The sequence below is a fragment of the Alexandromys fortis genome, unplaced genomic scaffold (genome assembly GCF_014885135.2).
Source record: "Alexandromys fortis isolate MF-2015 unplaced genomic scaffold, M_Fortis_MF-2015_v1.1 scaffold_144, whole genome shotgun sequence".
NCBI lineage: Eukaryota > Metazoa > Chordata > Mammalia > Rodentia > Cricetidae > Alexandromys > Alexandromys fortis.
The window spans coordinates 4,103,366-4,126,233 of NW_026068021.1; positions in this window are offsets into that span (position 1 = coordinate 4,103,366).

A 22,868-nucleotide genomic window follows, 5' to 3' on the forward strand; every position below is an offset into this window, starting at 1 on the left:
CACTTCATGGAAGATGGTGCATGGAGCACTGTCTAGCATGCAGTGGAGTGAAGGTCTCTTCAGCACAGGGTAGGGATAGACACCCCCAGAAGCAACAGCTTGGTCAGATCCTTCACACTGACTGTGTGCACTTCATGGGTCTGTCTATGTTCGGGGCTACCTCTTATTAAGATGCCCGTGAGCCAGAAGGGGTTTTATAGGTCATCCTCATGTTCCCAAGCTTATAAAGCGTATATTCTCAGGGCTGGAGAGATGGCTCAGTGGGGGAAGTTCTGGTTGCAAAAGTATGGGAACCTGAGTCTAGATGTACGGAACTCGAGTAAAGAGGGGCATGGTGGTGCATGCCTGCAGTTCCAGCATGGGGAAGGTGGGAGTAAGAAGATCTCAGGGGCTTGCTGGCCAGCTAGTCTAGATGAAATGGTGAGCTTCAGATTCAGTGAGAGACCCTGTCAAAGAAGGAGAAGGAGAAGGAGAGGAAGAGGAAGAGGAAGAGGAAGAGGAAGAAGAAGAAGAAGAAGAAGAAGAAGAAGAAGAAGAAGAAGAAGAAGAAGAAGAAGAAGAAGAAGAAGAAGAAGAAGAAGAAGGAGAAGAGATGAGGAGTCACTGAGGAAGATATCGTGTGTTCATCTCTGGTCTCTCCGCATGTGTGCACAGACAACCTGCACAGGTGACAACACCAACACATATGTGCATCCCCCCAAAAGGAAACTCTTGTGTTGGTTCAAAGTTCTGGGAGGTTCCACCCACAGCTGTTGTTGGGGCCCTGGGGCAGGCAGAGCACTATCATAGAGCGCAAGACAGCTTCTTTTGTGTCTGAAAGATAAAAGAGAGAAAGACGAAGGACCCGAGGAGTCCCTAACCCCTTCACTCACACCCCAAATAATGCATGCAGTCCACCCTCTAGGGACCAGTTCTCAAGAGCTTCAGTCACCCCCCCCCAATGCCATCATGCTGGTGACCACACGAGTCCATGGCATATGAGCTTTGGAAGACACCCAAGATCCAAAGAATCCTGTGTAATTTAGGGAGAAAGTTTAAAAAAAAAAAAAAGAATTGAAACATACTCCAAGCCTGTCAACAGGGAGCTGATTAAATCAATCCTGTTCATCTCATCAAGGGAATATTATACAGGTTATAAGGGAATACTGGATGGATAAGGAGTACCGTGAATTATATTCTCGCAAATTCTACGCATATAGGCATTTATGCATTTACTTTGTGTGCATGTATATATGTGTGTATATGTATACACTATATTTATATATTGGGATGCACGTGTGGGCGTGTGTGTGTGTGTGTGTGTGTGTGTGTGGAGGCAGAAGTCCATGCTCCAGTGACATTCTGCAGCTGTCATTCATCTTTTTATTGAGACACCTCTGCTTTTGAGTGTTGAGACACTTTCAGTTTATGGTCCTGGCTGGTCTAGGAACTACTATACGGTCCAGGTCTGATTCCTCCTAATTTTGTCTGCAAGCGTGGGGATTATAGGTGTGAGCCACCACTCCTGGTTTTTGAGACCTTGCCTTATAGGCAGGAACAGGGAGAGAGGAAGGAAGAAAGGAAGGGAGGAACAAGAGAGAAAGGACAGATTACGTAGCACAACCAGAAGCTTTAGAGAAGTAATACAGGGGCGCACATATAAAAGACTGGAAGGACTTGGCATGAAATATGTCTCTCGGTGAGACACTCAGCAGACGGTCGGCCTGTGCAACACTGGGGTTACAGATGCATGTCTCCATGTCCAGTTTTATGGGTGTGCCGGGGAATGCACACTCAGGTCCTCACGCTGGTTCAGCAAGCACCTTATCAACTGAGCCATCTCCACAGCCCCCAGCCCAGCTTGCCTTTGCTTGTCTCTGCTCCCATACCATCTGGTTTCTTGGGGCGAACTTCTGGAACAAGGGATGGGGCTTGCTTAGTGCCAAGCTGGGGAGGTAAGGTGAGCGGTCAGACCCCACTTGTCACTTGTCCCCCCGACTCTTGTAGGTCCTGACCCCCATGCTTCTCTCACGCTCCTCACTGTCCCTGGTCCCACGGACTTATGACCAAAATTAGTATGACTTTGTGGACCATTCCCTCGCCGGGTCCCTCCCCTGCTTGCCACCTGAAACGGCATCCCTGCATAGCTGTAAAAGTCACCTTCCAACAAAGAGTCTCTTTATCACAGCTCAGTAGAGGGGCGTGGGGTGTATGCCCAGGTGGGCTCTGCATCCAGGTGGGCCTGGGCTGGGTCCAGACCCAGCCGCTTTATAACCTGGGTGACCTTGGCCACCCCTCGCTTCTCTCAACCTGCTTCCTTATCTGTTTCAAGGGAGCAGAATTCCCACCTGGCGAGGTTGTTGTGGGGTACAGATGAGATAGTAAGCCATAAAGTGCCCGCTGAGGGCTTGGCATGCTGCTGGGGAGAGCGTGAGAGTGGCCTTTGTGTCAGTCTCTGTTTGTGTAGGAGTCTTATCTGACGGTGTGTGCTGCGCGGCCGCCTGGTCCATCTCTGTGCCCAGCTTAGGTAGGGGCCTGGGCCCTGGAGGCTGCAACGTCTCTGGGTGATTTGTGCGAGACTCCGTTCCGGTTCCCCAGCCCCCTTATCGTTTCTCCAAGGCTGGTGTACAGGGGGCTGGGTGGGTCCCCAGGAATGCAATCCATCTCCCCCAGCCCCTGAGGGACTTGATCTTCCGCTTGTGATAGGCCACCTGCAGCCTCCAGAGCCCGCCACGGGGCTGGGCTGTCAGCACCGGGAGGGGCCGCCTGTCCCCACAAGACCAGGCCTGTGCCTGGGGCCACATCCGGAATTTGATGGCAGAGCTTCCTCTTGGCCCTGTCTGCTCTTGTCCTGGAATGTCCCACCCTCCCGAAGGGGGTGGGGTGGGGCTCTCCAGGGCCCTTTCCTGAGAGTCCCTGCTGTGTGACACCAGGTCGAGGGGGCAGTCATTATAGGAAGGGCTGACCCCTGCTCTCAGGAAGGACAGAGCTGGAGAGCGGCCCAAGTGCATGAAAGGTGTGTTGTCTGGCCAGAGGGGAATGTTCTAGGGTCTTGGGAGCCTTCTGAGTGGAGGTGACTCTAGATGCAGTATCACCCCTGTTCTAGCCCAAATGAATAACACAAGAGAGCCTCTCCATGGCTGGTGTGATCCGGGGCCCATCAGTGAAGGGAGAATTGACACTTTCAGCCCCAGGCGTGGGTCTCCAGGCAGACAACACAGAAATGAACCTGCAGGGGTCTGCTGGGCCTCCAGAATGGCAATGGCGTGCGACCTTCTGGCAGCTGCAGGCACGCTGATGTCCTTGCCTTCTCTCTCCCTCCCCCTCTCTCTCCTCCCTATTTATGTCTACATCTTTCTTTTTCTCTGGTATAAGGATGAAACCCAGGGCCTCCAACACTCTGGGCACTTGCTCTACCACCAGGCTACACTCAAAGTCCCTTACTGGGCAGGGGGGAGTCTAGGCCACCACTCTACCATATATTCCTGGGTTTCTCTTTTACATTTAATTTTGCAGTAGGGTCCCACTAGGTTGGCCGGGCTTGCTTTAACCTCACTATGGAGCCCACCCAGGCTGGCCTTGAACTTGTTCTCCTCCTACTTCAGCTTTCTGAGTAGCTGGGGTGACAGGCATCCCAAGAAGACAGGCGTATCTTCCTTGCCTTGCTTCTCTCCTGTGTTGGGTCATGGAGAAATGCTACCGACCTTCGGTGAGAGGGCCAGCCAGAAGCCTGCTGGACACACGGGGAAAAGGGCTCCATGGTACAGTGGTTTCCTGGGAGGCTGTGGGCATTCTGATTCCAGGGCCTCAGGAGACAGGACAGTGAGGGTGGGGAACCGAGCTTGGAGCCCGTTCTTCAGCTCCATGCATGGAGTCTGCAGGCTGTTGAGCTGAGCTCCATTGGGATCTTCCCTCTTGGTGGAAAACCTGACTGGGACCATGATTCAGATTTCAACAATTCACTCCAGGCCCCTTTGCCCTCTGGGCCTCAGTTTCCCCGCTGGCCTAATGAGATGCTCTTATATGGCCGGCTTGCACAGCTCATCCTGCCACAGTTCCCACAGCCTGCTAACAGAGTTTCCCTGCAGCTGCGCTCTGCTGCCCCCCTACCCCGTGGAACAGTGAGCACAGCAATCCCCTAGACCTCAGGTCTGCAGAGAAGCATCCTTTATGGGGCCTTCCCAGACTCTCCTCACAGGCTCTGGTGTGGAGAGTGGAGACGAGGCTCTCCTTAGAACTCTCAGGAAATGCAGCTTCTGGGGTTCACCTTTCGGGGTGATTGTGGGGGGCAGTGCAGCCTAGGGACGTGGCTCACCCTTGCATACCTCAGGGTATCCAGGTTGCGTGTGAGACGGAGGCTTCAGTGACAAGCGGTGAAGCAGGTCCCAGGGGAGATGGACTATGCAGAAGGAACCTGTCCACACCTGGGCTCTGTGTGAACTTAGGAGGCTGGAAAGCACATTTGAATGGAAGCTAAGCTTTTGTGCACCAGGAAGCGGCAGCCAAAGCTAAAAGGCAAAGCAAAAGGGTGCAGAATTTGCAAAAAAACTCCAACAAAGAACCAATGTATTAATTCCACGAAGAGTCTGAGAAATAGGGGTGATGCAGTGTCAGGAAAACACGAGGATCTGAGTTCAATCCCCAGCACCCAAATAAAAAGCTAGGCATGCATGCCTGTAATCTCAGCACCGGGACAGTGGAGACAGGTGGATTCCCTGGGCCTATGGGCAGGTCAACCCAGTCACATCAGCAAGCTCTGGGGTCAGGGAGAGTTTGTCTCAAAAAACTAAGGTAGAGAGAGAGAGAGGAAGACATTCAATGTTGACCTCTTCCCTCCATATGTGTGAGCACACACACACAGACACACACATACACAGAGACACACAAGCACATATGCACACTCACATAGACATACACGCGCATGCACACATATACCACAAACACACTCTCACGCACACATGCACACGCACACATGCACACACACAGACACATACACAGACACCCTGTGTCTGAAACCCGATCATTTGAAAAGCCCATCTGACCATTAGGCCAGACATAGTGGCATTCACCTGTAACCCCTAGCAATCATATAGTTGAGGCAGGGGGATGGCAAGTCCAGGGTTAGTCTGGGCTACAGAACAAGATGTCTCCAAACAAAACAAAACCCAGTGTGAAACACCTGCAGGTGACAAGGATGGACACGTTCACAAATACGTGGACAGGGAAGGTGAGCAGTGCAGATCCAGCTGTGGTCTCTACAGTGGAGAACGTTAGCCCCAAGGATGAGGCTCAGCCACCTCTCTTCCTGGCCCAGGAAGTTGCTTAGCTCTAAGCCTCAGTTGCCTACGGTGTACAATGGACACACAGTTCCTGAGGGGATGTGGAGAGGACAGAAAAGTCCTCTGTGTCCAGCGTGTGGCTCACTGGCAGCAACTGGTAAAGCCAATACAAGCTCCCTCAGCCCTCAGATACACGAGCTGATGAAGCTACACCATTGTGTGAGTCCAAAAGGTACTGAAGCAGCTTGGAGCATGAGGGACAGCTGAGAAGAATCCAGAGACACAGGTGGCTGCTGCAGAGGTGGGCCTGAGTGAACATTCCCCCCTCACCTGCCCGTGTTTCTGAAATGTGGTCATATCACGTAATTAGGGCCCGCGGACTGAACACCGTCCTCCCAGAGAGTTGTGTAAATGCACGAACTTTGATGGCTGGTTCGGTGAATCAGACACCCAGAACATATCCAGGTTTCCCCCAGGCAGGGGAAAGGCCTCTCATCAGCACCTACCTCTGAGTGCCTGCTGACCTCCGACCCTTCATCCCCATACCCCCTATCACAGGATCCAGCCCCTGAAGCTCAGCTTTGTTGTGCAATTTTGTCCAATTCCAGGCAATAGACAGAGTGATGGCTTGTGCGGAATAAGACCTAGACTCACCATGGAGACAAATCTCTGAGCAGGTCTGTGAAGGAGTTCTGGGTTTAGGTTAATTGAGGTGAGAAAACCCATCTTCAATGTGGTTACCCATGGGTCCTGGACCGAACAGAAAGGAGAAAGTGAGCTGAGCGCCAGCGTTCATCTCTCTCTGCCTCCTGACTGCGGATGCCGTGTGACTGGCTGCCTCGTGCTGACGCCCATCTCCTCAGCCATGATGGACTGTGTACCCTCGAACTGTGATCCGGAATCAACCCTTTGCCACAGCAGTGTATTGAGTAGAACAGTTGGGATAAGGCAGACATGGTCACTTCACACCCTTCCGAGTGTCCCAGATACGTGGACTTAGGTCCTTGGGTTTTCAGGGAGAACAACCGATGGGCTATTGGGAACAGACACCCAACGAAAAGGGAACAGTTTGGGCCCTTTCCAGCATGAAGAAGAATCATCATGTACCCCAAATGAACAGCCTTCCCATTAAGAAAAACAAAAACAAAATAAAACAAAAAACCAAGCCTAATACCTCTGAGGCCAAGGAGAAATCACATCCGGTAAAGTCCTGATGCAAGCATGAGGATCTGAGCTCGATACTCAGAATCTATATGAAAAGTCAGGGGTGGTGGTGTGTACTCGTAACCCCAGTGCCAGGGAGGCAGAGATAGGGGATCCCTCTACTCACCGGCCAGCCAGCCTAGCCTGTTTGATGAGTTCCAGGGAAAATTGAGAGCTCCTGCCTCAACAACAAGAAAACAAAACAACAACAACCAAAACAAGGTGTGAGGTACCGGAAGTACCAGAGGAATGACTTTGAGATTGCCCACTATCCTCTGTACACATAAATATACAAACGTGTGCATCTACAAACACCTCTACATGCATTCACACACACACACACACAAGCAAAAGTCTACATGTGAATGCCATTTCTGATCATTTGCTTGGCTGTTTGTTTTTCAAGGCAGGTTTTCTCTGTGTAGTCCTGGCTATCCTGGAACTTGCTCTGTAGACCAGGCTGACCTTGCCTGCCTCTCTGCCTGTCAAGTGCTGGGATTAAAGGTGTGTGCCACCACCGCCAGGCTATTTCTGACATTTTTTTTATCACTACAGTCAAGAAAAAGATAGCTGGACCCCTGCCTCTGACAGAGAGCAGTCAAGCAGAAATATTCTCTTTGAGTAGCTAATCAACCCTCAGTAACAGAACCTGTCTCACACAGAACCAGGCGGGAAAGCGGCAGGCTGTGTTTGCCCCAGAGTCTCAAGTGGCTGAACAGCGCAGGTAGGATGGATTTGTAGGATTTCCGCAGCAACGGGTGTAAAGGGAGTGAGAATCTCATGGCCCTTTCAGTAAATGAGAAAGAGTGCAATTCTGGTACTCAGGAAGCTGAGCAGAAGAATCACAATTCCCAGACTGACCTGGGCAACAGATGAGTTCAGGATTAGCTTGAGCACGCCAGGAGACTGTCCCCAAATGAAGAATAAGCAGAAAATTGGGTGTGGCTCAGGGATAGATCTCCCCCAGTGAGGGGGCTGAGGGTCTAACTAGAGATAGAGCGCTTGTCTGTGACACCTAAGGTCCTGATTTTCATCCCAGTCACTGTGAAAATGTACTCAGAAGCAAAGCAATGACATCTCTGATCTAGGGAATCAAAGCCCTGGGGACGAGGCAGGGCCACCTCAGGAGCAGCTGTTTCCACCTTGGGTCTGAGCTGTTGAGGCCGCTATGTCAAGTGCACACTGCTGGAGGAGTCTGGGTTTTCTAGCGAGCCGCCTTGGGGCTGTTCAGAGTACCCATCCCTTCTTCTTTCCAACCGATGTTGTTTGAGACTGGCTGCAGAGCACCCGCCTCTACCTCCGCTTGCCAGCACTTCTTAGTGTACAGGGCCCTAGTTCCTACAGGCCAAAGAGCCCGCATCCCTTGCTCCCACCCGAGCTTTTTCCTGTTGACTTTGGCTGCAACTTACAGCCACATGGCCACCTGAAATCTCTTTGCAGGTCTGGGTAAACAGGCAGCCCGGAGCTGCTGCTGAGTGCCCATGTCGGCCCTGTAGAGCAAGCTGATCTTCCCAGGAAGTGGCCTGACCACGCCTACCTGGAAGCTTTCCTTAGGCCTCCTGGGAAGACAGGTCCCCTGTAGGCAGATGTGGGTCTCCAATGAAGGAGATACCAGGAAAATACACAGAGCCAGGCTGGGCTATGGACTGAGTTTTAGATGGGCTGGAGACCCAGGCTCTCTCTACCGTAACCTCTTCTGAAAGTGCCTGCAGTGAGGACCAGGTAGGGTTCAGGGCGGGGACAGGGCAACCTGCATCAGGGTACTGGACAGGTTCTTCCCTGAGAAGAGCTGAACCTTTGTTTAGCTGTGGAGGAAAACCAGCTCTGGGTCATCCTTTGATGAGTGCTTCAGAGAGGAAACCAGAGCAGGGCTCCTGTCCTTGGGTGCCTTGGGCTCCCAGAAGGTGGAGGTGTGTGCGAGAGACCAAACCATGACCTTGGCAGGTGTTGACCTTGAATCTGGTGTCACCGAGGGAAGGGTCACCATTGCCACCACAGTGTCTAGCTCTCTGGGTATGGAGGCTGGGTGGGGGATGGGCGATGAGGGTCCCCGGGGTCTGGGTAGAACTCTGTGGCTCACCAGCTAGGACAGGAAGAAGAAGCTGAAGAGAGCCCCTAGCCTGGACTTCTAGCGAGTTATCTAGAAGGGTTTGCTGGATTTGAGAGTTTTGCACTCAGGAATGTCTCTCATCTTGGATCTGTCACGGAATGATTTAGAACTGAAGCCTCTATACCTGGAACGAGCTTGCGAGGGGGAAACAATAGAGCCATGCCTGGCAGGGCCCACATTCCAGGGGGGGAGGAGGTGTCCGCCCTCTGGCACCGGGGGGCCCAGGCTGTGCTTGCCCTCCTATCTCTGGACCTTGGTGTGGAGCTCGCTGGAGGCTATGGAGCTCTTTTGCAAGCAAAGAGGCTGCAGAGATGGGAGGAAGGCAGCAGGAAATCGGCCTCCCTCTCGCCATTAAAGCAGGTTAGATTAAAAAAAAAAAAAAAAAAAAAAGGACAGTTCCCTGGATGTGTCAGGGACAGGAAATTGAATCGTTCTAGTCCAGAGAATGTTGTAGAAGGTGCTCCCACCCTTGGCTGCTGAGGTTCTGAGATGCTCAGGGTGGAGCTAGGGCAGGTTAGGATACTCATTCTTATCCTCAGGAGCAGGCACAGACACAGCGAACTGGGGCTTGGCTGATCTTGCTCTCCCTGCAGATGGAGCCCCACTATACTCCATGGCCATGGGGAGCCTGCATCCAGCCTTGAGATGTCAGTCACAGTCCCCGATGTCTCTGTGATGGTGGAAAAGGGGCCCAGGGCATCAGAGCCTCCAGCCTGGGTTTTCAGCATTCATTGGTGGGTGGGTGTGATGGCCATGATGAATGCTGGCCTGTGAGTTAGTGGATTTCTTCAGATTGGACGTCCCCTAAGGACCTGGGGGCTGCTGCCACCTCTCTGAGCTCAGCGAACCGGCCAGTAGTCCATGGTGACATTTGTCCCACCCCCGAGGGCCAGAATGCTGTAAGAGGCTGTAGTGATTTGCTGAGGGGCAGGAGCGAGGATGCGGAAGGTTCTTGGATATGGAAGTTTCCAGGAGGGTGGGACTCGGGGTATAGGCCAACCATAGCCTGTGGCAGTGCAGGAAGAGCTGGTTCTGGCTTTGTCCCACCTGCTGCTCATCAGTTCCTAGACCTAGAGAAACTCCTGCTAGTCCCTTGGTCTTGGAAACAACACAGGCACAGCCCAGGTCCCCTGTCCTTAACCCCCTAGTAGACCTTGACATTGTCCATCCAAGGTGTGCCCTGGGGGATGAGGGGTCCACCAAGATCTGAGCTTCTCTTGACCCAGGGACTAAGAAATAGGAAGACTTGCAGGACCTTCCCTGGGCAAAGCAGCGCCCTGTAGGATAGCTCAGATTCCTGTGCTCCCGGGAAGGGTGGCGTTGGCCCCGGGGCTCTGTGGCTAGCTGGTTCATTGTGGGTGCCAATCCATATCCTCAGGCTGACTCTGGCCCCTTGTTCTGAGAATGGCGTGGCTGCTTGCCTCCTAGCCCCACTCTGGTCTCTGGGGGGATTTCTATGTGGCTCAGGAAGCCACTGAGGACCCAGTGTAAGGACCCTCAGGAACTCTGGACCCCTGTCTCTTTCTCCCGTTCTGGATATGGCCTATTCACACACCTCCCCTCAGCCTTCCTCGCTCTTTGTCTCGTCTTTCTCGGCTCAGTCCCATCAAATAGTTCACGATGCTTCCAGAATTAGCTGGAAAACAAAAGAAAAGCAAGTCAACACAAAGGGGGAAATGCGTGATAGAAAATGGTAGTCTTAGGCTGGAAAAATTGCTTAGAGGGTCCTAAGTTCAATTCCCAGCATCCACATGGTGGCTCACAACCATCTGTAATGAGATCTGGTGCCCTCTTCTGACATACAGGTGTATATGCAGGGCAAACACTGCATACATAATAAATCTTTTTTTTTTTTTAAAAAAAGGAAATAGTAGTCTTTTATATAATCTCATTTATATAAACATTTGATATTATCTGCACACATACAAAAAAAGACAAGTGAAACTAGGGTCAAGGAGAGCGGTCTTTCCTTTGGACGTTAAGTAAAGAGGTCAGCTTGAATCATTTGACCAGGAAATCTGCTTACTGGTGACTACAAAATAAAGATGTGAAGGGGTGAAGGGGAGAGAAGAGACTGATGCCATGACTCATGCATGTTCTTGGTCCCTGGAGGCCCCCAGTGTGAGAAGAACTGTGAAACCGCTGGGTCTAGTGGCACACATCTTTAGTCTCAGCACTCGGGGACAGAGACTGGTGGATCTCTGTGAGTTCTAACCCAGCCTGGCTTACATAGCGAATTCCATACCATTCAGGGATACATAGTGAGAATTTGTTTTGCAGGGAGGAGGCGCAAGAAATAATCTCATGATGAAATTAAAACGGGAGAGGAATTATCCCTGTGAACTTCAGTTCAGTCAAATGAAAGACAAATTAATTGGAAAGTCCTTAGCGTCAAGGTTAGACAGCTAACCCCCAGGATGGCTTCTGTGGACTGAAGGGAGCTTGTTCGGCAAAATAGGTTTTGTTGTTATTGAATTTTAAGTAGTAAAGGTTATAACTGAGCATGCATATTCAGGGTACCGTTGAGGGCAGCAATACTTTGCACACACACACACACACGTATATACACAGATGTGTTCATAAACATGCATGTGTGGGTATGCAGATGTGTGCACAACATACACATATGCATGCATATAAATGTGAATGGACACAGACGATATACAAGCATGTGTTTTGTGTGCGTATAGGTATATGTATGTGAACACATAGATATAGGCTCAAGCACACACGTGTTCAAGCAGACACATGTGCATAAACACACACATGCACATAGGCACTTGTGAAAGCATGTATACACGATCTCCAGGAGCCGCAAGGCTCCACTTCTTGATGGTGTCATGGAAAGACCTTCTTTGCCTCTCTCATGGAGAGCCTGGCTCCACCCTTGCTGCCCTGTGACCTAAGCCCTTGTTTGGGTGGAAGGGGATTTCCACATCCTTATCAGTGTTTCCAGCTTCCCTCCGTTGAGCCTGCTCAGCCATTCCCCCCCCCCCCCCCCCCCCCCCCTCCCCCCCCCCCCCCCCCCCCCCCCCCCCCCCCAGAAATTTGTCTATTTCATCTCCAACAGCAGTTGCCCCGGAGTAGGTCATGGGCGACCCATGTCCAGAACTGACTTCCACAACTTCGATGCAAGGCTCCTGTCAGCTCGCTGTAGCCTTTGTGGGTGACCCTCACCAGGCAGGAACCTCTGCCCTTCTCGACTCTCAGCTACCCCTGGCCTCAGCTCTTCTCTGGGAAGACTCTACAGACCCGACTTTCTAGGACAGAGTGGCACTCTGCTCCTGGCCTCTCCCCTGCTCTGGAGGAGGTGTTGCTCCCACTCTGGGCTTTAGCCATGCAAGCCTGGGCACAGGACCAGGATAAGACTGCTGGCTGTGGCCTGCTGCCTGAACTTTGGCACAGGCTGCACCTCTCTGATGGCTGCTGGGGGTTTGGCGGATGGCGTCACCTGAACTTGGAGCTCCCAGAATTCCAAAAGCTCCAGCAGGATGGGAGCTTCTTCAGCAAGGACAACTTCCTTGTCCTCTTCTGTGTATGCCCTGGAGGCCTCGTAAGATCTGGGCTTGGGGATTGGGGCAGATCTACACCGGTATCTTCACACTTTGATGATGCCACCAAGGTGGGCAGTTTCTGTCCTTCCTTACCTGGGTGGGCTGCCCTCGGTCCACACAATGAGGCCTTGGGAGTCAGAGCAGAGCTTTTTATGCAGTGGAGGGGCCTCTGGGATAAGCTACCTATGAGTGTGCAGGCGCGGCGCTGCTTCATGGGTCCAGGACCAGCATAATGCCAGGTCTGAGGACCACGCAGGGCTCCAGCCTGGCCTGGAAGATGGGGCCTCCTTTCTTCCTCCAAATAAAAGCCCCATCTCCTCACCCTGAACTGAGCAGTAATGATTAACTGTGACCAGCTCTGATCTCTTTGTTCCTATTGGGCTGGGGCTGGGGCTGTAGGGGGCAGGGGGTACGCAGCCTCTCTCTGCTGGACATGAATGCTGGGTTTATCTTCTCCAGGCTTCTCTGGTTTCAGCGTCTTATTTGTTCTGACATAGGTGGGCTTTATCTCCAGTTCCTAATGGCTAATAAGACCCCGAGCAATTCCTCAGAGGTCCCGGGCCCTGTAGGTATGCTGAAGGGAACTGAGGGAGACAGCTCTCAAGTGTAGGGTGTCTCCATCCTTTGTTTGTGTTTAAGGGGGCAGGCAGTCAGAGCAGAGCAAGAAAGCCTCCCTCAGCAAGGGGTAGAGGCTTTCCCAAAGGCCCTTATACTGGGCACTCACTCACACAGCCGTGGCCATGCTGGGTTAGCAGCTGTACTTGCTACATGAGCTCTTGATGGGATGGCTACTATTTTCCCTGAAGGAAATTTCTAGAAAGTACTTCCTCATACCCCTTTCTTTTTCGGTGGCCTCTGACCCAAGCCTTGATGAGTTGGATATATGCCCTAGTGAGCTCTGAGCAGAGTGGATGGAGCCCCACAGCCTCTGAGGAGGTCAGGGCTTACAAGCTGGTGCTTCTTCTGCCTGTCTGTCTTATCTTTCCTCCTTGAGTCCCCGCTGCTGCGGCTCTAGTCTTTCCCTGGGCCACCCCAGGTCCTACCTGTCAACTCACTAGGCCTCCAGAAGTCCAAACCCCAGATCAGCAGAGCCAGAGACCAATGTGGCAGAACCTGGCAGGTGTTACTGGAAGTCTGATTAGATTTTCTGTACAGCTGAGAATGTAAATATTGGTGAGAGTCGGAAGACCAAGTCATCTCTGGCAAGATATGACATCACTCCAACACCTGCTCTGGACAGAGCCTCTAAGGGCATGTGACCCACCTCATAGCTGGCATTGTCACAAGAAGCTGATAGGTGTTGCCGTGAGGGAACAGCCGTGTGTGGCCAGCTGCGTGTTTGCAGAGCTGGCAATACCGGCCACTGGGTCCCAGCCTGAGACTCGCCAGGCCCAGCTGTCCCGGCTTGGACACTGGGCCAAACAGTGAGTTCTCTGGGCCCCCGGAACTTATCTTGAGTCAATAGAGACCCTGGGCAGCCACAGAGGCTGTTGACCAGGCCAGCAGACAAGAGTGGCATTCAGGCTCCTAGCTGGTTTCCAGTGAGCTCAGCTGCTCCACAGCTGGGGCCAGGGACGGCCTGCACCCCACCCGCCTGCTGGGCCTGTTTTCCTTCTGGTAAACAAGGAGCCTGGGGAGGGTCAGACCTCGGGGCATCAGGGGAGCTAGGCCTTCACCGTGTACAGCCTGGGGCACCTGGGAGAGGAAGCTGTGTGGGCACACAGAAACGGCCACAACACAGGACCCGTGGGAGGACACTGGGTGTGTTACCCTCTGCAGCAGGAACGGGAGTGCAGTTCCACCTCCTGCTCTGGGGAATACAGTTCCTCAAGATATTTGATGGCCGAGGAAACTGACGCTGGTGGCGGTGTGTGTGTGTGGGATTGGAACAGGCAAGAACAAGAAAGATGATTCTGAGAGCTCTGAGGTTTCACCCCATCTTGCCCTATCCAAGCTTATTGTGGGTCAGTGAGTAGAAGCAGGTCTCATCTCTTTGGGCAGCCCTGGGTTTGTGGCAGGGCTGAGGACAGACTGGAGGTGAGTCTGTCTGCTCATCTGGCCACACTGGCCAGAGCCTCTCCAGCTTGGACAAGTAGCAAAATGCCCGAGGGTCTAATCTGACAGCTATGCAGGACCCAGACAGAACCCAAGTGTCCCCTTTCTCTTCAGCCCTGAACTATTGGTGCTGGCATGCTGGGGGCGGGGGGCTGGAGGAGATGGGTGTAGCATCACCTGGTGCACGGGTTGTGTTCAGGCTGTCTGATTTGCTTCAAACAGGCCCAGAGCTGGAGGTGTCCACGGGCAGGGACGTGGTGACGGAAACTTCCCAGGTTTGTGTTCTTGTTGCTGTGATAAACACCACGACCAAAGCCAGTTAGGGAGGAAAAGGTTTATTTGGCTTAGATTTCCAGGTCACAATCCATCACTGAGGGAAGCCAAGGAAGGAACCTGGAGGCAGAAACAATGGGAGAACCCTGCTTGTTGGTTTGCTTTTAATTAGCTTTCTTCTACAGCCCAGGACCACCTGCCTAGGAAATGGTGCCGCCCACAGTTAGGCGGGCCTTCCTGCATCAACGGAGACAATCACATTAACGCGCAGACCTGCCCACAGACCAACCCGACAAAGACAATTACTCAACCGAGGTTCCTCTTGGGTGATCTAGACTGTGTCAAGATGACAGCCAAGGCTAACGAAGATAGGGACCTTCGCTGCAAGTTGGCCCCGGGGGACACAATCAGGAGTCTCTTTACGGCATCACTCTTGGGACTCTGTAGTGGCCCACCCTGCTTGAGCTTCCTAAAGCTCAGCAGTTGATCCAGGGGTCTTCTCTGGCCTGGATTGAACAGTCTAACGCTAGATTAATAATCATCCCCAGGCCCTGTCTGCAGACTGTGACCTGTTAGGGGGCAGGGTCTCTGCAGCCGGTGTTAGTTAAAGTCCTGGTTTTAGACTGAAACCTACATTTTAGCATTGCCTTTGTTGTTTGAGACAATCTCATGCAGCCCAGACTCACTATATAGTCAAAGATGACCTTGAATTCCTGATCCTCCTGCCTCCATGCCCCCCACTCCTAGGCTTACAGGTTTTATGCAAAACTGGGGGCCGAGGTTTTGCAAATGTTAGGCAAGCACTCTGGCAACCAAATCACCTTCTCTAGCATGGGCGACTCTTGAATCCAATGACAAAAACCCTAGTTAGAATAGTAGTTCTCAACCTTCCAAATGCTGCAGCCCTTTAACACAGTTCCCCTTGTTGTGGTGGCCACCAACCATAAAATTATTTTTGTTGCTGCTTTGTAAACTATAATTTTGCTACTGAGCAGTGTCTCAGTTCCAAAGACCATCAGAAATAATACGTTTCCCAATGGTTGCGACATACAGGTTGAGAGCCACTGAATCAGAAGAAGGGATACAGAGTGGCCATGTAAAGAAGGGGACAAAGCCAGGCCATGGTGCCCACAGCTGAGGGATGTCGAGCACCATAGGCAGCAACAGACACTGGAGTGGGGCTGGGGCTGGGGCTTCTCTCAGTCTTGGGATATATCAGACCCCAACCCCGTGGGGTCCAAGGGAGTATTTCCTTGATCTGAGTTTATTACTATTTGTGCCAGCATTCCCAGGACACTGTCAACCCCCAGAGTGCGCCGTGGGCTCCTGTACCCCAGACGAGTCTTAGGAAAATCACTATCATCACCCTGTGCTGTGCTCCTTGCTGAGCCAGGGGCAAGTTGCAAAAGAGAGGGTGCCTTCTGCCCACCCATGAGACTTGTTGCTTGGTTGGTGCAGCCAAGTCCCCCTGCAGCACACAGGGCAGCCCTTGAACACCTGTGGGTGCTGGGCCTCCCTGCCCTGTGTGGAAACGTGGGCCTCCATTCTGATCTCTTTAAGATGATGTGAGTCATGACAGATCTCTACAGCCCTTTTCCCCACAGTGCAGGAGAAATCTTAAGATGCTAGGTACTGTGGCCGTTGGGGTCCTAATGGGCTGTCCCCACAGCCGTCCTCAGGCCTGCCCTGTCCCCTGTCCATGCAGAATGGACTCTAGATGGGCTGTCCCCAAAGCCATGCTCAGGCTATGCCGTCTCCCCTGCCCATACAGTACGGACTCTAAGGTGACCCTAGACCTGGAAGGATGTGAGAATGAGTTGGAATATCCAGTGTCCCTTGCTGACTCTGTGTGTCCCCAGGAAGCTAGCTAACCCAGGGAACCTTGTCTCCTTGACTGTGGGAGGGTCTAGAAGCTTCTCATCATTTCTCTGCAAGGCTACCAGTCATCAAGTTCCCATAGGCTCAAAGAGCCCGTGTCTTGCTGTAGACGTCAGGACATGAGCCACTCCAGAAACCAGGTACTGTGAGCCAGAGAACTCCCGTGCCCTGAGCATGGGCTGGTAGTGCACTCAGCATGCAGACAGCGTGGGACAGCTCTAGTCAGGTTAGGATCTGAGAAGCCCTGGGTTTCACGGCACTGCAGCATGGTGTCCAAACTGGGCCTCCCTGTCCCCATGATCTGCCTGGAAGACGGGGGTATCCCAGGAATGCCCAGATGAGTGTGCCCTACACTTCCACTCCAGACCCCCTGCTGCAGCTTCAAGTGTGGATGTCTGAAGCACAGGGTCCTTGGTACCTGCTGCTTTAGGTGCCTGCCCCTTTTAATTGCTTAAACTGTATTAATTCTCGTACCCTTTATACCCTGTGCTCAAAATAAATAACGTTGCCTAGAAAGTGAACTTACCTGGGCCACTATGTTCATCACTTTTTGAGAAAATAGAGTCGTACTGTCTTACTGCCAGCTGTTTTCCGCGTCTCCCTTCTCGTGTGACTTGTATACGGTACTAAACTTGGAGATGAGGCTTCTGGAGAAACGTCCGAGGGATGTGGCTCTTCCAACTGCATCTATAGGCCTTCCTTCCCCGTGACAGCTCCCGGAGAGCACAGTGCCTGTTCCCAAGAGGGATGGGGACAAGAGGGTCCCAACCACGTGTGGAACACTCCCCTGCTGTGTCACAGGCTGTAGAAGCCATAGCCTGACAGCATGTGCCTAGAGGCATAAATGTGTTCACACATCTAATTTGGCATATCCACACCCAAGCCTCCTATGGTGAGATACACAGGTCCATGAGGCTAGGGCCCAGAAGAGCTGGGGCCCGCGTGCATTTGGAGCCATCCTCCACTCTGACAACATAGCCGAGATTTGACTCCTCAGCTCCTTTGTGACCTCTCTGGGGTCGCCCATCATCTCAGCCAGGGGTTCTGTTGCTGTGATTAAACACCACGACCAAAAGCAGTTTGGGGAGGGGAGGATTTATATAGCTTACAGCTCTTGCCTCACTCCGTCTCTGAGGGGAGTCAAGGCAGGAACTGAAGCAGAAACCATACGGGGTGCTGCTTCCTGGAGTGTTCCCACCACTTGCTCAGCCTTCTTCTCCACACAGGACCACCTGCCCAGGAGTGACACCGCCCACAGGGAGCTGGGCCCTCCCACCTCAATCACTCATTTAGAAACTGCACTACAGACTTGCCCGCAGGCAGATCTTACGGAGGCATTCTCTTAATTGAGGTCCCCGATGACTCTAGTTTGTGTCGAAGACTAGCCAGGGCACCCATGGATTGAAGTAGCGCCCGCTGGCTACCCCGTTTTTTGCTTTCAGCTTCAGGCTCACCCCCTGACAACTGCTTCCTCAATTTTCTTCCCAAGTACATCACTCGCAAACAGATCTCTTCTCAGGGGAGCACCGCCTGTGTGTCTCCACACCGGTGAACACACACAGCTGTGTAATGTACATGCATGTGTGCGTGCATGTACATGCTTCCAGGAACATGCGCAGGTGGTGGGCAGCATATTCCCCTGGCCATCAGAGAAGCAAGTGTTGTGTCGGAGCTGGGCATGCTCCCTTCTCAGGCCTATAAGAAGTCGACAGGGATGGCTAAGGAGTCAGGTGGGCTGTGCGCCAGTCAGCGCTTTCTGCAACAGGGGCGTAGGCCAGAAGCAGGAAGCTCTGCAAATGGGAGGCCTGGGTATCTAAGAACCCGAGAAGGCTGACAGCGGGTGGTGGTGGTACAGGGTGAAGTGGCCCACAGTGCCGTCCTCCAGTATCTGGCTTCCTGGTCTCTCCGCAGGGTTGACCCGTTCTCGGACAGACAGCATCACCACATGGAAGAAACACTGTCCCAGGCTAAAGATCCATCCTCCGCAACTGCTACCCAGGACACAGAATCTAAGTTCTTCCAGAAGCCTCAGCAAACTCCTCACCGTCTTATTAGCTGAGCCCTGGTCACATGGACAGGTGAACCAAAGTCTGCAGCCGATGGGATGAGCTTAGGTCTCAGGCAAGCCCTCTCTGGTGCCGAGGAGTTTCTGCGATGGATCATGGAGCTGGGGTCTGCAGGGACAGAGAAAAGGGGGCTGGGGCAGAATGGAAGTTTTAGGGGATGGGGTGTGGAGCTGTGGCTGAAGACACAGGTGTTGGAAGAAGGCAGTGGGCTGGGTGTCAAGTTGGAGGCTGGAGCAGGGTTGGAGGCCCGAACATAGGAGCATAGGGTAGGACCGTGGCGGTGTATCTAAGAGTGAGATTATGAATGGAGCAGCCTATGTCCTCATGAGCATGTATGTAGTCAGGGAGAAAGGACCCTGGAGGTCCTAGTTACTCCAGGGGATGGTGATAATCTCTGCCCAGTGTTTCCCACACCTTTGACTGTGGCTAGTGGGGGCACAGTGGGGTCTGAGAGCCTCGGAGTGAAGACAGCAAGAGGTGATACCCTATTAAAAACTGCTTGCCTTGGGGGCTGGAGAGATGGCTCAGTGGTTAAGAACACTGGCTGTTCCTCCACAGGTCCTGAGTTCAATTCCCAGCATGGCATAAAGTTTATATATACGTAAATTTAAAAAACCCAAACCATCAGCCTGCCTGAGCAGGACAGGCAGATTCATGTGCGATTCATTTTCAGCTAGACTCCAGCTCCTGTTCCCTTCCTACTGGTTGCTGTGTATCAGTGTGTGCTCACACATGAGTCTATGTGTAGCTGTGTGCACCTCTGTGTGTTTACCCTTGTGTGTGCCTCTGTATCTTTATGTGTCTCTGTGTGTCTTTACGTATCTGTGTGCCCCTGTGTGCCCCTGTGTGTGCCTATGTACACTCTTGTCAGTGCCTGTGTATGATCCTGTGTGTGCCTATGTGCCCGTGTGTGTCTGTGTTACGTACCTATGTGTCTGTGTGTGCCCCTGTATGTTCTGTTGTCTCCGTGTGCCCATGTGCCTGTATGTACCTATGTACCTATGTGCATCTTTGTGTACACCCATATGCATGTGCAGTTATGTATCCACGCATGCATGTGCTTAGACGTGCGCAAGCTCTCAGGGGTCCCTGACACATGGGCTTGTGTGCACGCAAATGTCCATGAATGGGGCTGGGGCACCGGCGGGAAGACGACTTTCCTGGAGGCCTTGCTTGATCGGCTGCCAAGCTATCTCTATTGTCATGTCAACCAAATATTTTCAGGCTCCCCGCCCAGAAGCCTCGGAGCGCTGTCTCCTCCCGGCTGCGAACCCCAGACCAGACTTCCAAACCGCTAGGCCAATCTGGAGGCCCTTTTTTTAGCTGCCGAGGGGAGGAAAAAAAACCCCATAAGCAAACACAAATCCACTGATCGTAGCCGCCGCCTTCTCTGCAGTTTAATTTCTGAGCTTTGATCTGATACTGGGCCCCAGAGGACGTGTTATTTCTAAATAACGAGCCAAATGTTTGTGCCCGACCTTGAACTCCTCTGGTTTGGGGAAAAATATGACTTAGCATAGATGTTCTTTGATGCGGCCAGCAGCGTGGGGATCAAAGTCTTTTCAAGGGGGCAAAGGCAGGAGGGTGGCAGGGCACTGTGGGCCCGCCCTGGGCAGCAGAGCCCTGGGCAGGTCCCCACCCACTCATCCAGGTCCACACAGAGGTCCTCACTGGGGCTTGAGCTGAGCCACACCTGCAGAAGGCCTGTTCCCCAAAGTCTTCTCAGGGGCTGTGGGGTTGAAGGCCCATAGTAGGGGTGGAGACAGCCAACTGCTGTGACATTGGGACTCTAGAGGCCCTTCCTAGAATTGGGTGGGACGCCTGCCGTAAGTTATGGGGGTCGGAGACGGCTCATTAGCACATGGGCACATGGAACAGCAGGTACAGGTGGCCACAAGCTGTATTGAGATGTACAGCGGCGCCTTGGAAAGAATTGGAGAAAGGCGCCCCCTGCTGGTTGGTGCCAGCGCATACGTGCATGATGTGGTCCAGTCAAAATGGGTTGATACCTACCTACAACCTGTGCAGCTTAGCCCCAGTGGCCCAGTGGCCCAGCATCCTTCAGGTCCCTGTCTTGAGTCTATGGGTGCAGTGAAGCCTGGGGTGACTTCACATTCTAGGAATGGTTGATTATGCACTGGGGATGTCATTTTCCCTGGGAAGCGTTGCTACCAGCCTCTTTCGTGGGACTCAGGGTACAATGTCAGCAATCATCCACCTTAGTAATTAAGCTTCGGCGAGTGTGTGGGACCTCTCGACTGTTTCTCGCAGCTTCTGTTCTGAACCTTGGCCTAGATGTTTGCTGTCAGGTCCTGCGGGGGAGGGCTCTGACTGACTGGGTTCAGCTAAGCTCAGTGTCCACAGTGGTCCCCAGTCTGCTAAGGACCCACCTACAACCCAGGCCTGAGGGATCCCTAGGGCCCATATAAAATGCATGTCCCCAGAAGCCAAACTGACTTTTTCTGTTGTCACCTGAGAGCTGGAATCCAGGCCGCTGATCTGAGGCTACTCCTTGGTCAGTGTGGGGTTGGGACATGGTGGCGCTGTTGTTTGCTTGTTTTGTTTTGTTTCTGGCTTTTTTTTTTTTTTTTTGAGACAGACCCTCACATAGCCCAAGGTAGCAGTCCTAGGATTTCTATTGCTGTGACGAAACACCATGACCAAAACCAAGCTGGGGAGGAAAGGGTCTATTCAGCTGACACTTCCATATCTCTGACCATCACCAAAGGAAGTCAGGACAGAAACTCAAACAGGGCAGGAACCTGGAGGCAGGAGCTGATGCAGAGGCTGTGGAGGGGTGCTGCTTATTGGCTTGCTCAGCCTGCTTTCTTATAGAACTAAGGACCACCAGCCCAGGGTGGCACCACCCACAATGGTCTGAACCCTCCCCTATCAATTATTAATTAAGGAAAATCCCTACAGCTCTATCTTATGGAATCACTTTCTTAATTGAGGCTCCTTATTCTCAGATAACTCTGGCTTGTGTCAAGCTGGCATAAAATTGGTCAGCACGGAGGCCTTTAACTCAATATGTAGCCAAGGGTACCCAGAAATCTGGATGCTCTTGTCTTCACCCCTCAGTGGCAGGACCACAGGCATGCCCTCTCAAACCTGGTTTACATGTGGCTGGGCATGGGACCCAGAATGTTTTGCATGCTAGGCAAGTACTCTACCAGCTGAGCTGCATCTCCAGACTAGGACTTGCTCCTAAAGATTTCTTTTTGGCTATGTGCATGTGTGGGTGTCTATGTATGGGTATGTTTACGAGCGTGCAGGTACTGTCAGAAACCATAGGCATTGGAGCCCCTGATGCTGGAGTTACTAGGGATTATGAGACTCCCAACACAGGTCCTGGAAACCAAACTCAGGTCCCCTCTCAGAGCAGTATTCAGAGACATGTTTTTAAAAGTTAAACAATCCAAGTCAAGCAGGGAAGCCCATAGCTACAATTCCGATACACAGGAGACCAAGGCAAGAGAATTGCTGTAAATTTGCGATTAGCCTGGGCTACATAGTGAAACCCTGTCTCCAAAAAGCCAAGTGAAGAAAAGTCAGATAATTCCACTGACAGGTAATAGTCACATGATGCCAAATTCTGGCAGGGGTGAAAATAGAGAGGCACAATTGGAGAAAACCCCGGTAAATAAAATCCAGAGCTAAGGCAACAGTGCTGTGGTCATATTGGGTCGTCCACTGGAAGAAATCGGTTTGGTCATATAAAGCTTCTCTAGGAGAGAAACCTAGTCTCTCCCCTCCTCCAGATAACACCCCAACAGCAGGCCAAAGTACAATCTACCCAAGTTCAACCTGGGAAACGGACGAGTTTATTGGTGTTATTTGCAGAACGTGTGTGAAAGGGGTTACTTGCAGGACTATGGGTGAGCCCAAAGCGACCACCGCATGGAACGTCTCACCTCGCATGCACGATGACTTCCTCATTGTTGTGAGGACGGAGCCCCCCGCCCCCCAGCTCAGTTAACCTTCCACTCACTATGTACGCTTGTACTTGGGGAGACCTCAAAGCCTAGTGCAATTGGGACAGGAGGGCATGCAGGAGCTGTGAGGGGCAGGAGGGAGTGGCTAGTATCTCCAATGACCCTTTCTACCCCCCCCCCCATGCCAACAGGCCAGATCTCAAAAGTCTCAGGAGTAGCCATCACAGCTGCTTCTGAGGAAGATGGTGGCTGTTATGTTTGAAAGATAGCGTTCTGTCAAAATACCCTTGTGAGGTCCCACAGTGGGGTGTCCTGGAAATATGCCATCTCCGAACCAGAAAGGGTTCCAGAATAACGGTTTCCTGTAAAAACTGGGAAGGCAGTGGCATAGGACCTGGTGGGCAGTACTGAGGGTGGGGGACTGTGCTCCTGGGGTGACGTGGCATGATTTGACTATAGAGGTGCAGCTGGGTGACTGTGACCACATCCCAGGAGAGGGATGGTGCTGGCAATAATGGAGGGCCCCTGGTGTGTCT